Genomic DNA, 14,067 nt, shown 5'->3' with positions numbered 1-14,067 from the left:
CATTAAATGCTTACAGCACCTGGTATTCCGAGGTGGTCACCCACCCACGTACTAACCAGGCCTGACACTGTTTAGCTTCTGTGATCAGACGAGAACAGGCTGTGCAGTGTAGTGTGGCTGTAAGCAATTACAAGCATTGTGAAATTTATTTTTATATGTGACGAAAAAATTATTTTCTACTTGTTAACGGCCAAACATTAAAATGCTTACAGCACCTGGTATTCCGAGGTGGTCACCCACCCACGTACTAACCAGGCCTGACACTGTTTAGCTTCTGTGATCAGACGAGAACAGGCTGTGCAGTGTAGTGTGGCTGTAAGCAATTACAAGCATTGTGAAATTTATTTTTATATGTGACGAAAAATTATTTTCTACTTGTTAACGGCCAAACATTAAAATGCTTACAGCACCTGGTATTCCGAGGTGGTCACCCACCCACGTACTAACCAGGCCTGACACTGTTTAGCTTCTGTGATCAGACGAGAACAGGCTGTGCAGTGTAGTGTGGCTGTAAGCAATTACAAGCATTGTGAAATTTATTTTTATATGTGACGAAAAAATTATTTTCTACTTGTTAACGGCCAAACATTAAAATGCTTACAGCACCTGGTATTCCGAGGTGGTCACCCACCCACGTACTAACCAGGCCTGACACTGTTTAGCTTCTGTGATCAGACGAGAACAGGCTGTGCAGTGTAGTGTGGCTGTAAGCAATTACAAGCATTGTGAAATTTATTTTTATATGTGACGAAAAAATTATTTTCTACTTGTTAACGGCCAAACATTAAAATGCTTACAGCACCTGGTATTCCGAGGTGGTCACCCACCCACGTACTAACCAGGCCTGACACTGTTTAGCTTCTGTGATCAGACGAGAACAGGCTGTGCAGTGTAGTGTGGCTGTAAGCAATTACAAGCATTGTGAAATTTATTTTTATATGTGACGAAAAAATATTTTCTACTTGTTAACGGCCAAACATTAAAATGCTTACAGCACCTGGTATTCCGAGGTGGTCACCCACCCACGTACTAACCAGGCCTGACACTGTTTAGCTTCTGTGATCAGACGAGAACAGGCTGTGCAGTGTAGTGTGGCTGTAAGCAATTACAAGCATTGTGAAATTTATTTTTATATGTGACGAAAAAATTATTTTCTACTTGTTAACGGCCAAACATTAAAATGCTTACAGCACCTGGTATTCCGAGGTGGTCACCCACCCACGTACTAACCAGGCCTGACACTGTTTAGCTTCTGTGATCAGACGAGAACAGGCTGTGCAGTGTAGTGTGGCTGTAAGCAATTACAAGCATTGTGAAATTTATTTTTATATGTGACGAAAAAATATTTTCTACTTGTTAACGGCCAAACATTAAAATGCTTACAGCACCTGGTATTCCGAGGTGGTCACCCACCCACGTACTAACCAGGCCTGACACTGTTTAGCTTCTGTGATCAGACGAGAACAGGCTGTGCAGTGTAGTGTGGCTGTAAGCAATTACAAGCATTGTGAAATTTATTTTTATATGTGACGAAAAATATTTTCTACTTGTTAACGGCCAAACATTAAAATGCTTACAGCACCTGGTATTCCGAGGTGGTCACCCACCCACGTACTAACCAGGCCTGACACTGTTTAGCTTCTGTGATCAGACGAGAACAGGCTGTGCAGTGTAGTGTGGCTGTAAGCAATTACAAGCATTGTGAAATTTATTTTTATATGTGACGAAAAAATTATTTTCTACTTGTTAACGGCCAAACATTAAAATGCTTACAGCACCTGGTATTCCGAGGTGGTCACCCACCCACGTACTAACCAGGCCTGACACTGTTTAGCTTCTGTGATCAGACGAGAACAGGCTGTGCAGTGTAGTGTGGCTGTAAGCAATTACAAGCATTGTGAAATTTATTTTTATATGTGACGAAAAAATTATTTTCTACTTGTTAACGGCCAAACATTAAAATGCTTACAGCACCTGGTATTCCGAGGTGGTCACCCACCCACGTACTAACCAGGCCTGACACTGTTTAGCTTCTGTGATCAGACGAGAACAGGCTGTGCAGTGTAGTGTGGCTGTAAGCAATTACAAGCATTGTGAAATTTATTTTTATATGTGACTGAAAAAATATTTTCTACTTGTTAACGGCCAAACATTAAAATGCTTACAGCACCTGGTATTCCGAGGTGGTCACCCACCCACGTACTAACCAGGCCTGACACTGTTTAGCTTCTGTGATCAGACGAGAACAGGCTGTGCAGTGTAGTGTGGCTGTAAGCAATTACAAGCATTGTGAAATTTATTTTTATATGTGACTGAAAAAATATGTTTCTACTTGTTAACGGCCAAACATTAAAATGCTTACAGCACCTGGTATTCCGAGGTGGTCACCCACCCACGTACTAACCAGGCCTGACACTGTTTAGCTTCTGTGATCAGACGAGAACAGGCTGTGCAGTGTAGTGTGGCTGTAAGCAATTACAAAGCATTGTGAAATTTATTTTTATATGTGACGAAAAAATTATTTTCTACTTGTTAACGGCCAAACATTAAAATGCTTACAGCACCTGGTATTCCGAGGTGGTCACCCACCCACGTACTAACCAGGCCTGACACTGTTTAGCTTCTGTGATCAGACGAGAACAGGCTGTGCAGTGTAGTGTGGCTGTAAGCAATTACAAGCATTGTGAAATTTATTTTTATATGTGACGAAAAAATTATTTTCTACTTGTTAACGGCCAAACATTAAAATGCTTACAGCACCTGGTATTCCGAGGTGGTCACCCACCCACGTACTAACCAGGCCTGACACTGTTTAGCTTCTGTGATCAGACGAGAACAGGCTGTGCAGTGTAGTGTGGCTGTAAGCAATTACAAGCATTGTGAAATTTATTTTTATATGGCCTGAAAAATATGTTTCTACTTGTTAACGGCCAAACATTAAAATGCTTACAGCACCTGGTATTCCGAGGTGGTCACCCACCCACGTACTAACCAGGCCTGACACTGTTTAGCTTCTGTGATCAGACGAGAACAGGCTGTGCAGTGTAGTGTGGCTGTAAGCAATTACAAGCATTGTGAAATTTATTTTTATATGTGACGAAAAAATTATTTTCTACTTGTTAACGGCCAAACATTAAAATGCTTACAGCACCTGGTATTCCGAGGTGGTCACCCACCCACGTACTAACCAGGCCTGACACTGTTTAGCTTCTGTGATCAGACGAGAACAGGCTGTGCAGTGTAGTGTGGCTGTAAGCAATTACAAGCATTGTGAAATTTATTTTTATATGTGACGAAAAAATATTTTCTACTTGTTAACGGCCAAACATTAAAATGCTTACAGCACCTGGTATTCCGAGGTGGTCACCCACCCACGTACTAACCAGGCCTGACACTGTTTAGCTTCTGTGATCAGACGAGAACAGGCTGTGCAGTGTAGTGTGGCTGTAAGCAATTACAAGCATTGTGAAATTTATTTTTATATGTGACGAAAAAATTATTTTCTACTTGTTAACGGCCAAACATTAAAATGCTTACAGCACCTGGTATTCCGAGGTGGTCACCCACCCACGTACTAACCAGGCCTGACACTGTTTAGCTTCTGTGATCAGACGAGAACAGGCTGTGCAGTGTAGTGTGGCTGTAAGCAATTACAAGCATTGTGAAATTTATTTTTATATGTGACGAAAAAATATTTTCTACTTGTTAACGGCCAAACATTAAAATGCTTACAGCACCTGGTATTCCGAGGTGGTCACCCACCCACGTACTAACCAGGCCTGACACTGTTTAGCTTCTGTGATCAGACGAGAACAGGCTGTGCAGTGTAGTGTGGCTGTAAGCAATTACAAGCATTGTGAAATTTATTTTTATATGTGACGAAAAAATTATTTTCTACTTGTTAACGGCCAAACATTAAAATGCTTACAGCACCTGGTATTCCGAGGTGGTCACCCACCCACGTACTAACCAGGCCTGACACTGTTTAGCTTCTGTGATCAGACGAGAACAGGCTGTGCAGTGTAGTGTGGCTGTAAGCAATTACAAGCATTGTGAAATTTATTTTTATATGTGACTGAAAAAATATTTTCTACTTGTTAACGGCCAAACATTAAAATGCTTACAGCACCTGGTATTCCGAGGTGGTCACCCACCCACGTACTAACCAGGCCTGACACTGTTTAGCTTCTGTGATCAGACGAGAACAGGCTGTGCAGTGTAGTGTGGCTGTAAGCAATTACAAGCATTGTGAAATTTATTTTTATATGTGACGAAAAAATATTTTCTACTTGTTAACGGCCAAACATTAAAATGCTTACAGCACCTGGTATTCCGAGGTGGTCACCCACCCACGTACTAACCAGGCCTGACACTGTTTAGCTTCTGTGATCAGACGAGAACAGGCTGTGCAGTGTAGTGTGGCTGTAAGCAATTACAAGCATTGTGAAATTTATTTTATATGTGACGAAAAAATATTTTCTACTTGTTAACGGCCAAACATTAAAATGCTTACAGCACCTGGTATTCCGAGGTGGTCACCCACCCACGTACTAACCAGGCCTGACACTGTTTAGCTTCTGTGATCAGACGAGAACAGGCTGTGCAGTGTAGTGTGGCTGTAAGCAATTACAAGCATTGTGAAATTTATTTTTATATGTGACGAAAAAATTATTTTCTACTTGTTAACGGCCAAACATTAAAATGCTTACAGCACCTGGTATTCCGAGGTGGTCACCCACCCACGTACTAACCAGGCCTGACACTGTTTAGCTTCTGTGATCAGACGAGAACAGGCTGTGCAGTGTAGTGTGGCTGTAAGCAATTACAAGCATTGTGAAATTTATTTTTATATGTGACGAAAAAATTATTTTCTACTTGTTAACGGCCAAACATTAAAATGCTTACAGCACCTGGTATTCCGAGGTGGTCACCCACCCACGTACTAACCAGGCCTGACACTGTTTAGCTTCTGTGATCAGACGAGAACAGGCTGTGCAGTGTAGTGTGGCTGTAAGCAATTACAAGCATTGTGAAATTTATTTTTATATGTGACGAAAAAATTATTTTCTACTTGTTAACGGCCAAACATTAAAATGCTTACAGCACCTGGTATTCCGAGGTGGTCACCCACCCACGTACTAACCAGGCCTGACACTGTTTAGCTTCTGTGATCAGACGAGAACAGGCTGTGCAGTGTAGTGTGGCTGTAAGCAATTACAAGCATTGTGAAATTTATTTTTATATGTGACGAAAAAATTATTTTCTACTTGTTAACGGCCAAACATTAAAATGCTTACAGCACCTGGTATTCCGAGGTGGTCACCCACCCACGTACTAACCAGGCCTGACACTGTTTAGCTTCTGTGATCAGACGAGAACAGGCTGTGCAGTGTAGTGTGGCTGTAAGCAATTACAAGCATTGTGAAATTTATTTTTATATGTGACGAAAAAATATTTTCTACTTGTTAACGGCCAAACATTAAAATGCTTACAGCACCTGGTATTCCGAGGTGGTCACCCACCCACGTACTAACCAGGCCTGACACTGTTTAGCTTCTGTGATCAGACGAGAACAGGCTGTGCAGTGTAGTGTGGCTGTAAGCAATTACAAGCATTGTGAAATTTATTTTTATATGTGACGAAAAAATTATTTTCTACTTGTTAACGGCCAAACATTAAAATGCTTACAGCACCTGGTATTCCGAGGTGGTCACCCACCCACGTACTAACCAGGCCTGACACTGTTTAGCTTCTGTGATCAGACGAGAACAGGCTGTGCAGTGTAGTGTGGCTGTAAGCAATTACAAGCATTGTGAAATTTATTTTTATATGTGACGAAAAAATTATTTTCTACTTGTTAACGGCCAAACATTAAAATGCTTACAGCACCTGGTATTCCGAGGTGGTCACCCACCCACGTACTAACCAGGCCTGACACTGTTTAGCTTCTGTGATCAGACGAGAACAGGCTGTGCAGTGTAGTGTGGCTGTAAGCAATTACAAGCATTGTGAAATTTATTTTTATATGTGACGAAAAAATTATTTTCTACTTGTTAACGGCCAAACATTAAAATGCTTACAGCACCTGGTATTCCGAGGTGGTCACCCACCCACGTACTAACCAGGCCTGACACTGTTTAGCTTCTGTGATCAGACGAGAACAGGCTGTGCAGTGTAGTGTGGCTGTAAGCAATTACAAGCATTGTGAAATTTATTTTTATATGTGACGAAAAAATTATTTTCTACTTGTTAACGGCCAAACATTAAAATGCTTACAGCACCTGGTATTCCGAGGTGGTCACCCACCCACGTACTAACCAGGCCTGACACTGTTTAGCTTCTGTGATCAGACGAGAACAGGCTGTGCAGTGTAGTGTGGCTGTAAGCAATTACAAGCATTGTGAAATTTATTTTTATATGTGACGAAAAAATATTTTCTACTTGTTAACGGCCAAACATTAAAATGCTTACAGCACCTGGTATTCCGAGGTGGTCACCCACCCACGTACTAACCAGGCCTGACACTGTTTAGCTTCTGTGATCAGACGAGAACAGGCTGTGCAGTGTAGTGTGGCTGTAAGCAATTACAAGCATTGTGAAATTTATTTTTATATGTGACGAAAAAATATTTTCTACTTGTTAACGGCCAAACATTAAAATGCTTACAGCACCTGGTATTCCGAGGTGGTCACCCACCCACGTACTAACCAGGCCTGACACTGTTTAGCTTCTGTGATCAGACGAGAACAGGCTGTGCAGTGTAGTGTGGCTGTAAGCAATTACAAGCATTGTGAAATTTATTTTTATATGTGACGAAAAAATTATTTTCTACTTGTTAACGGCCAAACATTAAAATGCTTACAGCACCTGGTATTCCGAGGTGGTCACCCACCCACGTACTAACCAGGCCTGACACTGTTTAGCTTCTGTGATCAGACGAGAACAGGCTGTGCAGTGTAGTGTGGCTGTAAGCAATTACAAGCATTGTGAAATTTATTTTTATATGTGACGAAAAAATTATTTTCTACTTGTTAACGGCCAAACATTAAAATGCTTACAGCACCTGGTATTCCGAGGTGGTCACCCACCCACGTACTAACCAGGCCTGACACTGTTTAGCTTCTGTGATCAGACGAGAACAGGCTGTGCAGTGTAGTGTGGCTGTAAGCAATTACAAGCATTGTGAAATTTATTTTTATATGTGACGAAAAAATTATTTTCTACTTGTTAACGGCCAAACATTAAAATGCTTACAGCACCTGGTATTCCGAGGTGGTCACCCACCCACGTACTAACCAGGCCTGACACTGTTTAGCTTCTGTGATCAGACGAGAACAGGCTGTGCAGTGTAGTGTGGCTGTAAGCAATTACAAGCATTGTGAAATTTATTTTTATATGTGACGAAAAAATTATTTTCTACTTGTTAACGGCCAAACATTAAAATGCTTACAGCACCTGGTATTCCGAGGTGGTCACCCACCCACGTACTAACCAGGCCTGACACTGTTTAGCTTCTGTGATCAGACGAGAACAGGCTGTGCAGTGTAGTGTGGCTGTAAGCAATTACAAGCATTGTGAAATTTATTTTTATATGTGACGAAAAAATTATTTTCTACTTGTTAACGGCCAAACATTAAAATGCTTACAGCACCTGGTATTCCGAGGTGGTCACCCACCCACGTACTAACCAGGCCTGACACTGTTTAGCTTCTGTGATCAGACGAGAACAGGCTGTGCAGTGTAGTGTGGCTGTAAGCAATTACAAAGCATTGTGAAATTTATTTTTATATGTGACGAAAAAATATTTTCTACTTGTTAACGGCCAAACATTAAAATGCTTACAGCACCTGGTATTCCGAGGTGGTCACCCACCCACGTACTAACCAGGCCTGACACTGTTTAGCTTCTGTGATCAGACGAGAACAGGCTGTGCAGTGTAGTGTGGCTGTAAGCAATTACAAGCATTGTGAAATTTATTTTTATATGTGACTGAAAAATATTTTCTACTTGTTAACGGCCAAACATTAAAATGCTTACAGCACCTGGTATTCCGAGGTGGTCACCCACCCACGTACTAACCAGGCCTGACACTGTTTAGCTTCTGTGATCAGACGAGAACAGGCTGTGCAGTGTAGTGTGGCTGTAAGCAATTACAAGCATTGTGAAATTTATTTTTATATGTGACGAAAAAATTATTTTCTACTTGTTAACGGCCAAACATTAAAATGCTTACAGCACCTGGTATTCCGAGGTGGTCACCCACCCACGTACTAACCAGGCCTGACACTGTTTAGCTTCTGTGATCAGACGAGAACAGGCTGTGCAGTGTAGTGTGGCTGTAAGCAATTACAAGCATTGTGAAATTTATTTTTATATGGCCTGAAAATATTTTTCTACTTGTTAACGGCCAAACATTAAAATGCTTACAGCACCTGGTATTCCGAGGTGGTCACCCACCCACGTACTAACCAGGCCTGACACTGTTTAGCTTCTGTGATCAGACGAGAACAGGCTGTGCAGTGTAGTGTGGCTGTAAGCAATTACAAGCATTGTGAAATTTATTTTTATATGTGACGAAAAAATATTTTCTACTTGTTAACGGCCAAACATTAAAATGCTTACAGCACCTGGTATTCCGAGGTGGTCACCCACCCACGTACTAACCAGGCCTGACACTGTTTAGCTTCTGTGATCAGACGAGAACAGGCTGTGCAGTGTAGTGTGGCTGTAAGCAATTACAAGCATTGTGAAATTTATTTTTATATGTGACGAAAAAATATTTTCTACTTGTTAACGGCCAAACATTAAAATGCTTACAGCACCTGGTATTCCGAGGTGGTCACCCACCCACGTACTAACCAGGCCTGACACTGTTTAGCTTCTGTGATCAGACGAGAACAGGCTGTGCAGTGTAGTGTGGCTGTAAGCAATTACAAGCATTGTGAAATTTATTTTTATATGTGACGAAAAAATTATTTTCTACTTGTTAACGGCCAAACATTAAAATGCTTACAGCACCTGGTATTCCGAGGTGGTCACCCACCCACGTACTAACCAGGCCTGACACTGTTTAGCTTCTGTGATCAGACGAGAACAGGCTGTGCAGTGTAGTGTGGCTGTAAGCAATTGCAAAGCATTGTGAAATTTATTTTTATATGTGACGAAAAAATTATTTTCTACTTGTTAACGGCCAAACATTAAAATGCTTACAGCACCTGGTATTCCGAGGTGGTCACCCACCCACGTACTAACCAGGCCTGACACTGTTTAGCTTCTGTGATCAGACGAGAACAGGCTGTGCAGTGTAGTGTGGCTGTAAGCAATTACAAGCATTGTGAAATTTATTTTATATGTGACGAAAAAATTATTTTCTACTTGTTAACGGCCAAACATTAAAATGCTTACAGCACCTGGTATTCCGAGGTGGTCACCCACCCACGTACTAACCAGGCCTGACACTGTTTAGCTTCTGTGATCAGACGAGAACAGGCTGTGCAGTGTAGTGTGGCTGTAAGCAATTGACAAGCATTGTGAAATTTATTTTTATATGTGACGAAAAAATTATTTTCTACTTGTTAACGGCCAAACATTAAAATGCTTACAGCACCTGGTATTCCGAGGTGGTCACCCACCCACGTACTAACCAGGCCTGACACTGTTTAGCTTCTGTGATCAGACGAGAACAGGCTGTGCAGTGTAGTGTGGCTGTAAGCAATTACAAGCATTGTGAAATTTATTTTTATATGTGACTGAAAAATATGTTTCTACTTGTTAACGGCCAAACATTAAAATGCTTACAGCACCTGGTATTCCGAGGTGGTCACCCACCCACGTACTAACCAGGCCTGACACTGTTTAGCTTCTGTGATCAGACGAGAACAGGCTGTGCAGTGTAGTGTGGCTGTAAGCAATTAGCAAAGCATTGTGAAATTTATTTTTATATGTGACGAAAAAATTATTTTCTACTTGTTAACGGCCAAACATTAAAATGCTTACAGCACCTGGTATTCCGAGGTGGTCACCCACCCACGTACTAACCAGGCCTGACACTGTTTAGCTTCTGTGATCAGACGAGAACAGGCTGTGCAGTGTAGTGTGGCTGTAAGCAATTAGCAAAGCATTGTGAAATTTATTTTTATATGTGACGAAAAAATTATTTTCTACTTGTTAACGGCCAAACATTAAAATGCTTACAGCACCTGGTATTCCGAGGTGGTCACCCACCCACGTACTAACCAGGCCTGACACTGTTTAGCTTCTGTGATCAGACGAGAACAGGCTGTGCAGTGTAGTGTGGCTGTAAGCAATTACAAGCATTGTGAAATTTATTTTTATATGTACTGAAAAAATATTTTTACTTGTTAACGGCCAAAAATCAAAATGCTTACAGCACCTGGTATTCCGAGGTGGTCACCCACCCACGTACTAACCAGGCCTGACACTGTTTAGCTTCTGTGATCAGACGAGAACAGGCTGTGCAGTGTAGTGTGGCTGTAAGCAATTGCAAACATTGTGAAATCTATTTTTATATGTGACGAAAAAATTATTTTCTACTTAATGACGGCCAAACATTAAAATGCTTACAGCACCTGGTATTCCGAGGTGGTCACCCACCCACGTACTAACCAGGCCTGACACTGTTTAGCTTCTGTGATCAGACGAGAACAGGCTGTGCAGTGTAGTGTGGCTGTAAGCAATTACAAGCATTGTGAAATTTATTTTTATATGTGATGAAAAAATTATTTTCTACTTGTTAACGGCCAAACATTAAAATGCTTACAGCACCTGGTATTCCGAGGTGGTCACCCACCCACGTACTAACCAGGCCTGACACTGTTTAGCTTCTGTGATCAGACGAGAACAGGCTGTGCAGTGTAGTGTGGCTGTAAGCAATTGCAAACATTGTGAAATTTATTTTATATGTGACGAAAAAATTATTTTCTACTTTTTAACGGCCAAACATTAAAATGCTTACAGCACCTGGTATTCCGAGGTGGTCACCCACCCACGTACTAACCAGGCCTGACACTGTTTAGCTTCTGTGATCAGACGAGAACAGGCTGTGCAGTGTAGTGTGGCTGTAAGCAATTACAAGCATTGTGAAATTTATTTTTATATGTGACGAAAAATATTTTCTACTTGTTAACGGCCAAACATTAAAATGCTTACAGCACCTGGTATTCCGAGGTGGTCACCCACCCACGTACTAACCAGGCCTGACACTGTTTAGCTTCTGTGATCAGACGAGAACAGGCTGTGCAGTGTAGTGTGGCTGTAAGCAATTGCAAACATTGTGAAATTTATTTTTATATGTGACGAAAAAATTATTTTCTACTTGTTAACGGCCAAACATTAAAATGCTTACAGCACCTGGTATTCCGAGGTGGTCACCCACCCACGTACTAACCAGGCCTGACACTGTTTAGCTTCTGTGATCAGACGAGAACAGGCTGTGCAGTGTAGTGTGGCTGTAAGCAATTGCAAACATTGTGGAAATTTACTTTTATATGTGACGAAAAAATATTTTCTACTTGTTAACGGCCAAACATTAAAATGCTTACAGCACCTGGTATTCCGAGGTGGTCACCCACCCACGTACTAACCAGGCCTGACACTGTTTAGCTTCTGTGATCAGACGAGAACAGGCTGTGCAGTGTAGTGTGGCTGTAAGCAATTGCAAACATTGTGAAATTTATTTTATATGTGACGAAAAAATTATTTTCTACTTGTTAACGGCCAAACATTAAAATGCTTACAGCACCTGGTATTCCGAGGTGGTCACCCACCCACGTACTAACCAGGCCTGACACTGTTTAGCTTCTGTGATCAGACGAGAACAGGCTGTGCAGTGTAGTGTGGCTGTAAGCAATTGCAAACATTGTGGAATCTCCTTTATATGTCACGAAAAAATAATTTTCTACTTTTTAACGGCCAAACATTAAAATGCTTACAGCACCTGGTATTCCGAGGTGGTCACCCACCCACGTACTAACCAGGCCTGACACTGTTTAGCTTCTGTGATCAGACGAGAACAGGCTGTGCAGTGTAGTGTGGCTGTAAGCAATTACAAGCATTGTCAAATTTATTTTTATATGTGACGAAAAAATTATTTTCTACTTGTTAACGGCCAAACATTAAAATGCTTACAGCACCTGGTATTCCGAGGTGGTCACCCACCCACGTACTAACCAGGCCTGACACTGTTTAGCTTCTGTGATCAGACGAGAACAGGCTGTGCAGTGTAGTGTGGCTGTAAGCAATTGCAAAGCATTGTGAAATTTATTTTTATATGTGACGAAAAAATATTTTCTACTTGTTAACGGCCAAACATTAAAATGCTTACAGCACCTGGTATTCCGAGGTGGTCACCCACCCACGTACTAACCAGGCCTGACACTGTTTAGCTTCTGTGATCAGACGAGAACAGGCTGTGCAGTGTAGTGTGGCTGTAAGCAATTACAAGCATTGTGAAATTTATTTTTATATGGCCTGAAAAAAATTTTCTACTTGTTGAACGGCCAAACATCAAAATGCTTACAGCACCTGGTATTCCGAGGTGGTCACCCACCCACGTACTAACCAGGCCTGACACTGTTTAGCTTCTGTGATCAGACGAGAACAGGCTGTGCAGTGTAGTGTGGCTGTAAGCAATTGCAAACATTGTGAAATTTATTTTTATATGTGACGAAAAAATTATTTTCTACTTGTTAACGGCCAAACATTAAAATGCTTACAGCACCTGGTATTCCGAGGTGGTCACCCACCCACGTACTAACCAGGCCTGACACTGTTTAGCTTCTGTGATCAGACGAGAACAGGCTGTGCAGTGTAGTGTGGCTGTAAGCAATTGCAAAGCATTGTGAAATTTATTTTTATATGTGACGAAAAAATATTTTCTACTTGTTAACGGCCAAACATTAAAATGCTTACAGCACCTGGTATTCCGAGGTGGTCACCCACCCACGTACTAACCAGGCCTGACACTGTTTAGCTTCTGTGATCAGACGAGAACAGGCTGTGCAGTGTAGTGTGGCTGTAAGCAATTACAAGCATTGTGAAATTTATTTTTATATGGCCTGAAAAATATGTTTCTACTTGTTAACGGCCAAACATTAAAATGCTTACAGCACCTGGTATTCCGAGGTGGTCACCCACCCACGTACTAACCAGGCCTGACACTGTTTAGCTTCTGTGATCAGACGAGAACAGGCTGTGCAGTGTAGTGTGGCTGTAAGCAATTGCAAACATTGTGAAATTTATTTTTATATGTGACGAAAAAATTATTTTCTACTTGTTAACGGCCAAACATTAAAATGCTTACAGCACCTGGTATTCCGAGGTGGTCACCCACCCACGTACTAACCAGGCCTGACACTGTTTAGCTTCTGTGATCAGACGAGAACAGGCTGTGCAGTGTAGTGTGGCTGTAAGCAGTTACAAGCATTGTGAAATTTATTTTTATATGGGCCTTAAAAATTATTTTCTGCTTGTTCATGGCAAAAAATTAAAATGCTTACAGCACCTGGTATTCCGAGGTGGTCACCCACCCACGTACTAACCAGGCCTGACACTGTTTAGCTTCTGTGATCAGACGAGAACAGGATGTGCAGTGTAGTGTGGCCATAAGCAGTTACAAGCATTGTGAAATTTATTTTAATATGGGCCGAAAAAATTATTTTCTGCTTGTTCACGGGCAAACATTAAAATGCTTACAGCACCTGGTATTCCGAGGTGGTCACCCACCCACGTACTAACCAGGCCTGACACTGTTTAGCTTCTGTGATCAGACGAGAACAGGCTGTGCAGTGTAGTGTGGCCGCAAGCAGTTACAAGCATTGTCAAATTTATTTTTATATGGGCTGAAAAAATTATTTTCTGCTTGTTCATGGCAAAAAATTAAAGTGCTTACAGCACCTGGTATTAAAATGCTTACAGCACCTGGTATTCCGAGGTAGTCAACCACCCACGTACTAACCAGGCCTGACACTGTTTAGCTTCTGTGATCAGATGAGAACAGGCTGTGCAGTGTAGCGTGGCTGTAAGCAATTACAAGCATTGTCAAATTTA

General features: G+C 41.6%; 72 pseudogenes; all 72 read right to left on the bottom strand.

The window, feature by feature from the left end:
• Nucleotides 1–7: 7 nt before the first annotated feature.
• LOC118559964 lies at nt 8–125 on the bottom strand (annotated as a pseudogene).
• A 78-nt stretch (nt 126–203) lies between these two features.
• Nucleotides 204–321, bottom strand: LOC118559963 (annotated as a pseudogene).
• Nucleotides 322–398: 77 nt separating this feature from the next.
• Nucleotides 399–516, bottom strand: LOC118559962 (annotated as a pseudogene).
• A 78-nt stretch (nt 517–594) lies between these two features.
• LOC118559961 lies at nt 595–712 on the bottom strand (annotated as a pseudogene).
• Nucleotides 713–790: 78 nt separating this feature from the next.
• On the bottom strand, nt 791–908 carry LOC118559959 (annotated as a pseudogene).
• A 77-nt stretch (nt 909–985) lies between these two features.
• On the bottom strand, nt 986–1,103 carry LOC118559958 (annotated as a pseudogene).
• Nucleotides 1,104–1,181: 78 nt separating this feature from the next.
• Nucleotides 1,182–1,299, bottom strand: LOC118559957 (annotated as a pseudogene).
• A 77-nt stretch (nt 1,300–1,376) lies between these two features.
• LOC118559956 lies at nt 1,377–1,494 on the bottom strand (annotated as a pseudogene).
• A 76-nt stretch (nt 1,495–1,570) lies between these two features.
• LOC118559955 lies at nt 1,571–1,688 on the bottom strand (annotated as a pseudogene).
• A 78-nt stretch (nt 1,689–1,766) lies between these two features.
• Nucleotides 1,767–1,884, bottom strand: LOC118559954 (annotated as a pseudogene).
• A 78-nt stretch (nt 1,885–1,962) lies between these two features.
• On the bottom strand, nt 1,963–2,080 carry LOC118559953 (annotated as a pseudogene).
• Nucleotides 2,081–2,158: 78 nt separating this feature from the next.
• On the bottom strand, nt 2,159–2,276 carry LOC118559952 (annotated as a pseudogene).
• A 79-nt stretch (nt 2,277–2,355) lies between these two features.
• LOC118559951 lies at nt 2,356–2,473 on the bottom strand (annotated as a pseudogene).
• A 79-nt stretch (nt 2,474–2,552) lies between these two features.
• On the bottom strand, nt 2,553–2,670 carry LOC118559950 (annotated as a pseudogene).
• Nucleotides 2,671–2,748: 78 nt separating this feature from the next.
• On the bottom strand, nt 2,749–2,866 carry LOC118559948 (annotated as a pseudogene).
• Nucleotides 2,867–2,943: 77 nt separating this feature from the next.
• On the bottom strand, nt 2,944–3,061 carry LOC118559947 (annotated as a pseudogene).
• A 78-nt stretch (nt 3,062–3,139) lies between these two features.
• On the bottom strand, nt 3,140–3,257 carry LOC118559946 (annotated as a pseudogene).
• Nucleotides 3,258–3,334: 77 nt separating this feature from the next.
• Nucleotides 3,335–3,452, bottom strand: LOC118559945 (annotated as a pseudogene).
• A 78-nt stretch (nt 3,453–3,530) lies between these two features.
• LOC118559944 lies at nt 3,531–3,648 on the bottom strand (annotated as a pseudogene).
• Nucleotides 3,649–3,725: 77 nt separating this feature from the next.
• On the bottom strand, nt 3,726–3,843 carry LOC118560014 (annotated as a pseudogene).
• Nucleotides 3,844–3,921: 78 nt separating this feature from the next.
• Nucleotides 3,922–4,039, bottom strand: LOC118560013 (annotated as a pseudogene).
• A 78-nt stretch (nt 4,040–4,117) lies between these two features.
• On the bottom strand, nt 4,118–4,235 carry LOC118560012 (annotated as a pseudogene).
• Nucleotides 4,236–4,312: 77 nt separating this feature from the next.
• On the bottom strand, nt 4,313–4,430 carry LOC118560011 (annotated as a pseudogene).
• Nucleotides 4,431–4,506: 76 nt separating this feature from the next.
• Nucleotides 4,507–4,624, bottom strand: LOC118560010 (annotated as a pseudogene).
• Nucleotides 4,625–4,702: 78 nt separating this feature from the next.
• Nucleotides 4,703–4,820, bottom strand: LOC118560008 (annotated as a pseudogene).
• A 78-nt stretch (nt 4,821–4,898) lies between these two features.
• Nucleotides 4,899–5,016, bottom strand: LOC118560007 (annotated as a pseudogene).
• A 78-nt stretch (nt 5,017–5,094) lies between these two features.
• Nucleotides 5,095–5,212, bottom strand: LOC118560006 (annotated as a pseudogene).
• Nucleotides 5,213–5,290: 78 nt separating this feature from the next.
• LOC118560005 lies at nt 5,291–5,408 on the bottom strand (annotated as a pseudogene).
• A 77-nt stretch (nt 5,409–5,485) lies between these two features.
• LOC118560004 lies at nt 5,486–5,603 on the bottom strand (annotated as a pseudogene).
• A 78-nt stretch (nt 5,604–5,681) lies between these two features.
• Nucleotides 5,682–5,799, bottom strand: LOC118560003 (annotated as a pseudogene).
• Nucleotides 5,800–5,877: 78 nt separating this feature from the next.
• Nucleotides 5,878–5,995, bottom strand: LOC118560002 (annotated as a pseudogene).
• Nucleotides 5,996–6,073: 78 nt separating this feature from the next.
• Nucleotides 6,074–6,191, bottom strand: LOC118560001 (annotated as a pseudogene).
• A 78-nt stretch (nt 6,192–6,269) lies between these two features.
• On the bottom strand, nt 6,270–6,387 carry LOC118560000 (annotated as a pseudogene).
• Nucleotides 6,388–6,464: 77 nt separating this feature from the next.
• LOC118559999 lies at nt 6,465–6,582 on the bottom strand (annotated as a pseudogene).
• A 77-nt stretch (nt 6,583–6,659) lies between these two features.
• LOC118559997 lies at nt 6,660–6,777 on the bottom strand (annotated as a pseudogene).
• A 78-nt stretch (nt 6,778–6,855) lies between these two features.
• Nucleotides 6,856–6,973, bottom strand: LOC118559996 (annotated as a pseudogene).
• A 78-nt stretch (nt 6,974–7,051) lies between these two features.
• On the bottom strand, nt 7,052–7,169 carry LOC118559995 (annotated as a pseudogene).
• A 78-nt stretch (nt 7,170–7,247) lies between these two features.
• Nucleotides 7,248–7,365, bottom strand: LOC118559994 (annotated as a pseudogene).
• Nucleotides 7,366–7,443: 78 nt separating this feature from the next.
• Nucleotides 7,444–7,561, bottom strand: LOC118559993 (annotated as a pseudogene).
• Nucleotides 7,562–7,639: 78 nt separating this feature from the next.
• On the bottom strand, nt 7,640–7,757 carry LOC118559992 (annotated as a pseudogene).
• Nucleotides 7,758–7,835: 78 nt separating this feature from the next.
• LOC118559991 lies at nt 7,836–7,953 on the bottom strand (annotated as a pseudogene).
• Nucleotides 7,954–8,030: 77 nt separating this feature from the next.
• LOC118559990 lies at nt 8,031–8,148 on the bottom strand (annotated as a pseudogene).
• Nucleotides 8,149–8,226: 78 nt separating this feature from the next.
• LOC118559989 lies at nt 8,227–8,344 on the bottom strand (annotated as a pseudogene).
• Nucleotides 8,345–8,420: 76 nt separating this feature from the next.
• Nucleotides 8,421–8,538, bottom strand: LOC118559988 (annotated as a pseudogene).
• Nucleotides 8,539–8,615: 77 nt separating this feature from the next.
• Nucleotides 8,616–8,733, bottom strand: LOC118559986 (annotated as a pseudogene).
• Nucleotides 8,734–8,810: 77 nt separating this feature from the next.
• On the bottom strand, nt 8,811–8,928 carry LOC118559985 (annotated as a pseudogene).
• Nucleotides 8,929–9,006: 78 nt separating this feature from the next.
• Nucleotides 9,007–9,124, bottom strand: LOC118559984 (annotated as a pseudogene).
• Nucleotides 9,125–9,203: 79 nt separating this feature from the next.
• Nucleotides 9,204–9,321, bottom strand: LOC118559983 (annotated as a pseudogene).
• A 77-nt stretch (nt 9,322–9,398) lies between these two features.
• LOC118559982 lies at nt 9,399–9,516 on the bottom strand (annotated as a pseudogene).
• A 79-nt stretch (nt 9,517–9,595) lies between these two features.
• On the bottom strand, nt 9,596–9,713 carry LOC118559981 (annotated as a pseudogene).
• A 78-nt stretch (nt 9,714–9,791) lies between these two features.
• LOC118559980 lies at nt 9,792–9,909 on the bottom strand (annotated as a pseudogene).
• Nucleotides 9,910–9,989: 80 nt separating this feature from the next.
• Nucleotides 9,990–10,107, bottom strand: LOC118559979 (annotated as a pseudogene).
• Nucleotides 10,108–10,187: 80 nt separating this feature from the next.
• LOC118559978 lies at nt 10,188–10,305 on the bottom strand (annotated as a pseudogene).
• A 76-nt stretch (nt 10,306–10,381) lies between these two features.
• On the bottom strand, nt 10,382–10,499 carry LOC118559977 (annotated as a pseudogene).
• A 78-nt stretch (nt 10,500–10,577) lies between these two features.
• On the bottom strand, nt 10,578–10,695 carry LOC118559975 (annotated as a pseudogene).
• A 78-nt stretch (nt 10,696–10,773) lies between these two features.
• On the bottom strand, nt 10,774–10,891 carry LOC118559974 (annotated as a pseudogene).
• Nucleotides 10,892–10,968: 77 nt separating this feature from the next.
• On the bottom strand, nt 10,969–11,086 carry LOC118559973 (annotated as a pseudogene).
• A 76-nt stretch (nt 11,087–11,162) lies between these two features.
• On the bottom strand, nt 11,163–11,280 carry LOC118559972 (annotated as a pseudogene).
• Nucleotides 11,281–11,358: 78 nt separating this feature from the next.
• LOC118559971 lies at nt 11,359–11,476 on the bottom strand (annotated as a pseudogene).
• Nucleotides 11,477–11,554: 78 nt separating this feature from the next.
• On the bottom strand, nt 11,555–11,672 carry LOC118559970 (annotated as a pseudogene).
• Nucleotides 11,673–11,749: 77 nt separating this feature from the next.
• Nucleotides 11,750–11,867, bottom strand: LOC118559969 (annotated as a pseudogene).
• A 77-nt stretch (nt 11,868–11,944) lies between these two features.
• Nucleotides 11,945–12,062, bottom strand: LOC118559968 (annotated as a pseudogene).
• A 78-nt stretch (nt 12,063–12,140) lies between these two features.
• On the bottom strand, nt 12,141–12,258 carry LOC118559960 (annotated as a pseudogene).
• Nucleotides 12,259–12,336: 78 nt separating this feature from the next.
• LOC118559949 lies at nt 12,337–12,454 on the bottom strand (annotated as a pseudogene).
• Nucleotides 12,455–12,531: 77 nt separating this feature from the next.
• On the bottom strand, nt 12,532–12,649 carry LOC118560009 (annotated as a pseudogene).
• Nucleotides 12,650–12,727: 78 nt separating this feature from the next.
• On the bottom strand, nt 12,728–12,845 carry LOC118559998 (annotated as a pseudogene).
• Nucleotides 12,846–12,923: 78 nt separating this feature from the next.
• On the bottom strand, nt 12,924–13,041 carry LOC118559987 (annotated as a pseudogene).
• Nucleotides 13,042–13,118: 77 nt separating this feature from the next.
• LOC118559976 lies at nt 13,119–13,236 on the bottom strand (annotated as a pseudogene).
• A 78-nt stretch (nt 13,237–13,314) lies between these two features.
• On the bottom strand, nt 13,315–13,432 carry LOC118559943 (annotated as a pseudogene).
• A 78-nt stretch (nt 13,433–13,510) lies between these two features.
• LOC118559965 lies at nt 13,511–13,628 on the bottom strand (annotated as a pseudogene).
• A 78-nt stretch (nt 13,629–13,706) lies between these two features.
• On the bottom strand, nt 13,707–13,824 carry LOC118559966 (annotated as a pseudogene).
• A 102-nt stretch (nt 13,825–13,926) lies between these two features.
• Nucleotides 13,927–14,044, bottom strand: LOC118559967 (annotated as a pseudogene).
• Nucleotides 14,045–14,067: the final 23 nt, after the last annotated feature.

This window comes from Fundulus heteroclitus, unplaced genomic scaffold (genome assembly GCF_011125445.2).
Source record: "Fundulus heteroclitus isolate FHET01 unplaced genomic scaffold, MU-UCD_Fhet_4.1 scaffold_368, whole genome shotgun sequence".
In the NCBI taxonomy this organism is placed as follows: domain Eukaryota; kingdom Metazoa; phylum Chordata; class Actinopteri; order Cyprinodontiformes; family Fundulidae; genus Fundulus; species Fundulus heteroclitus.
This window is presented reverse-complemented; position numbering and strand designations above follow the sequence as displayed.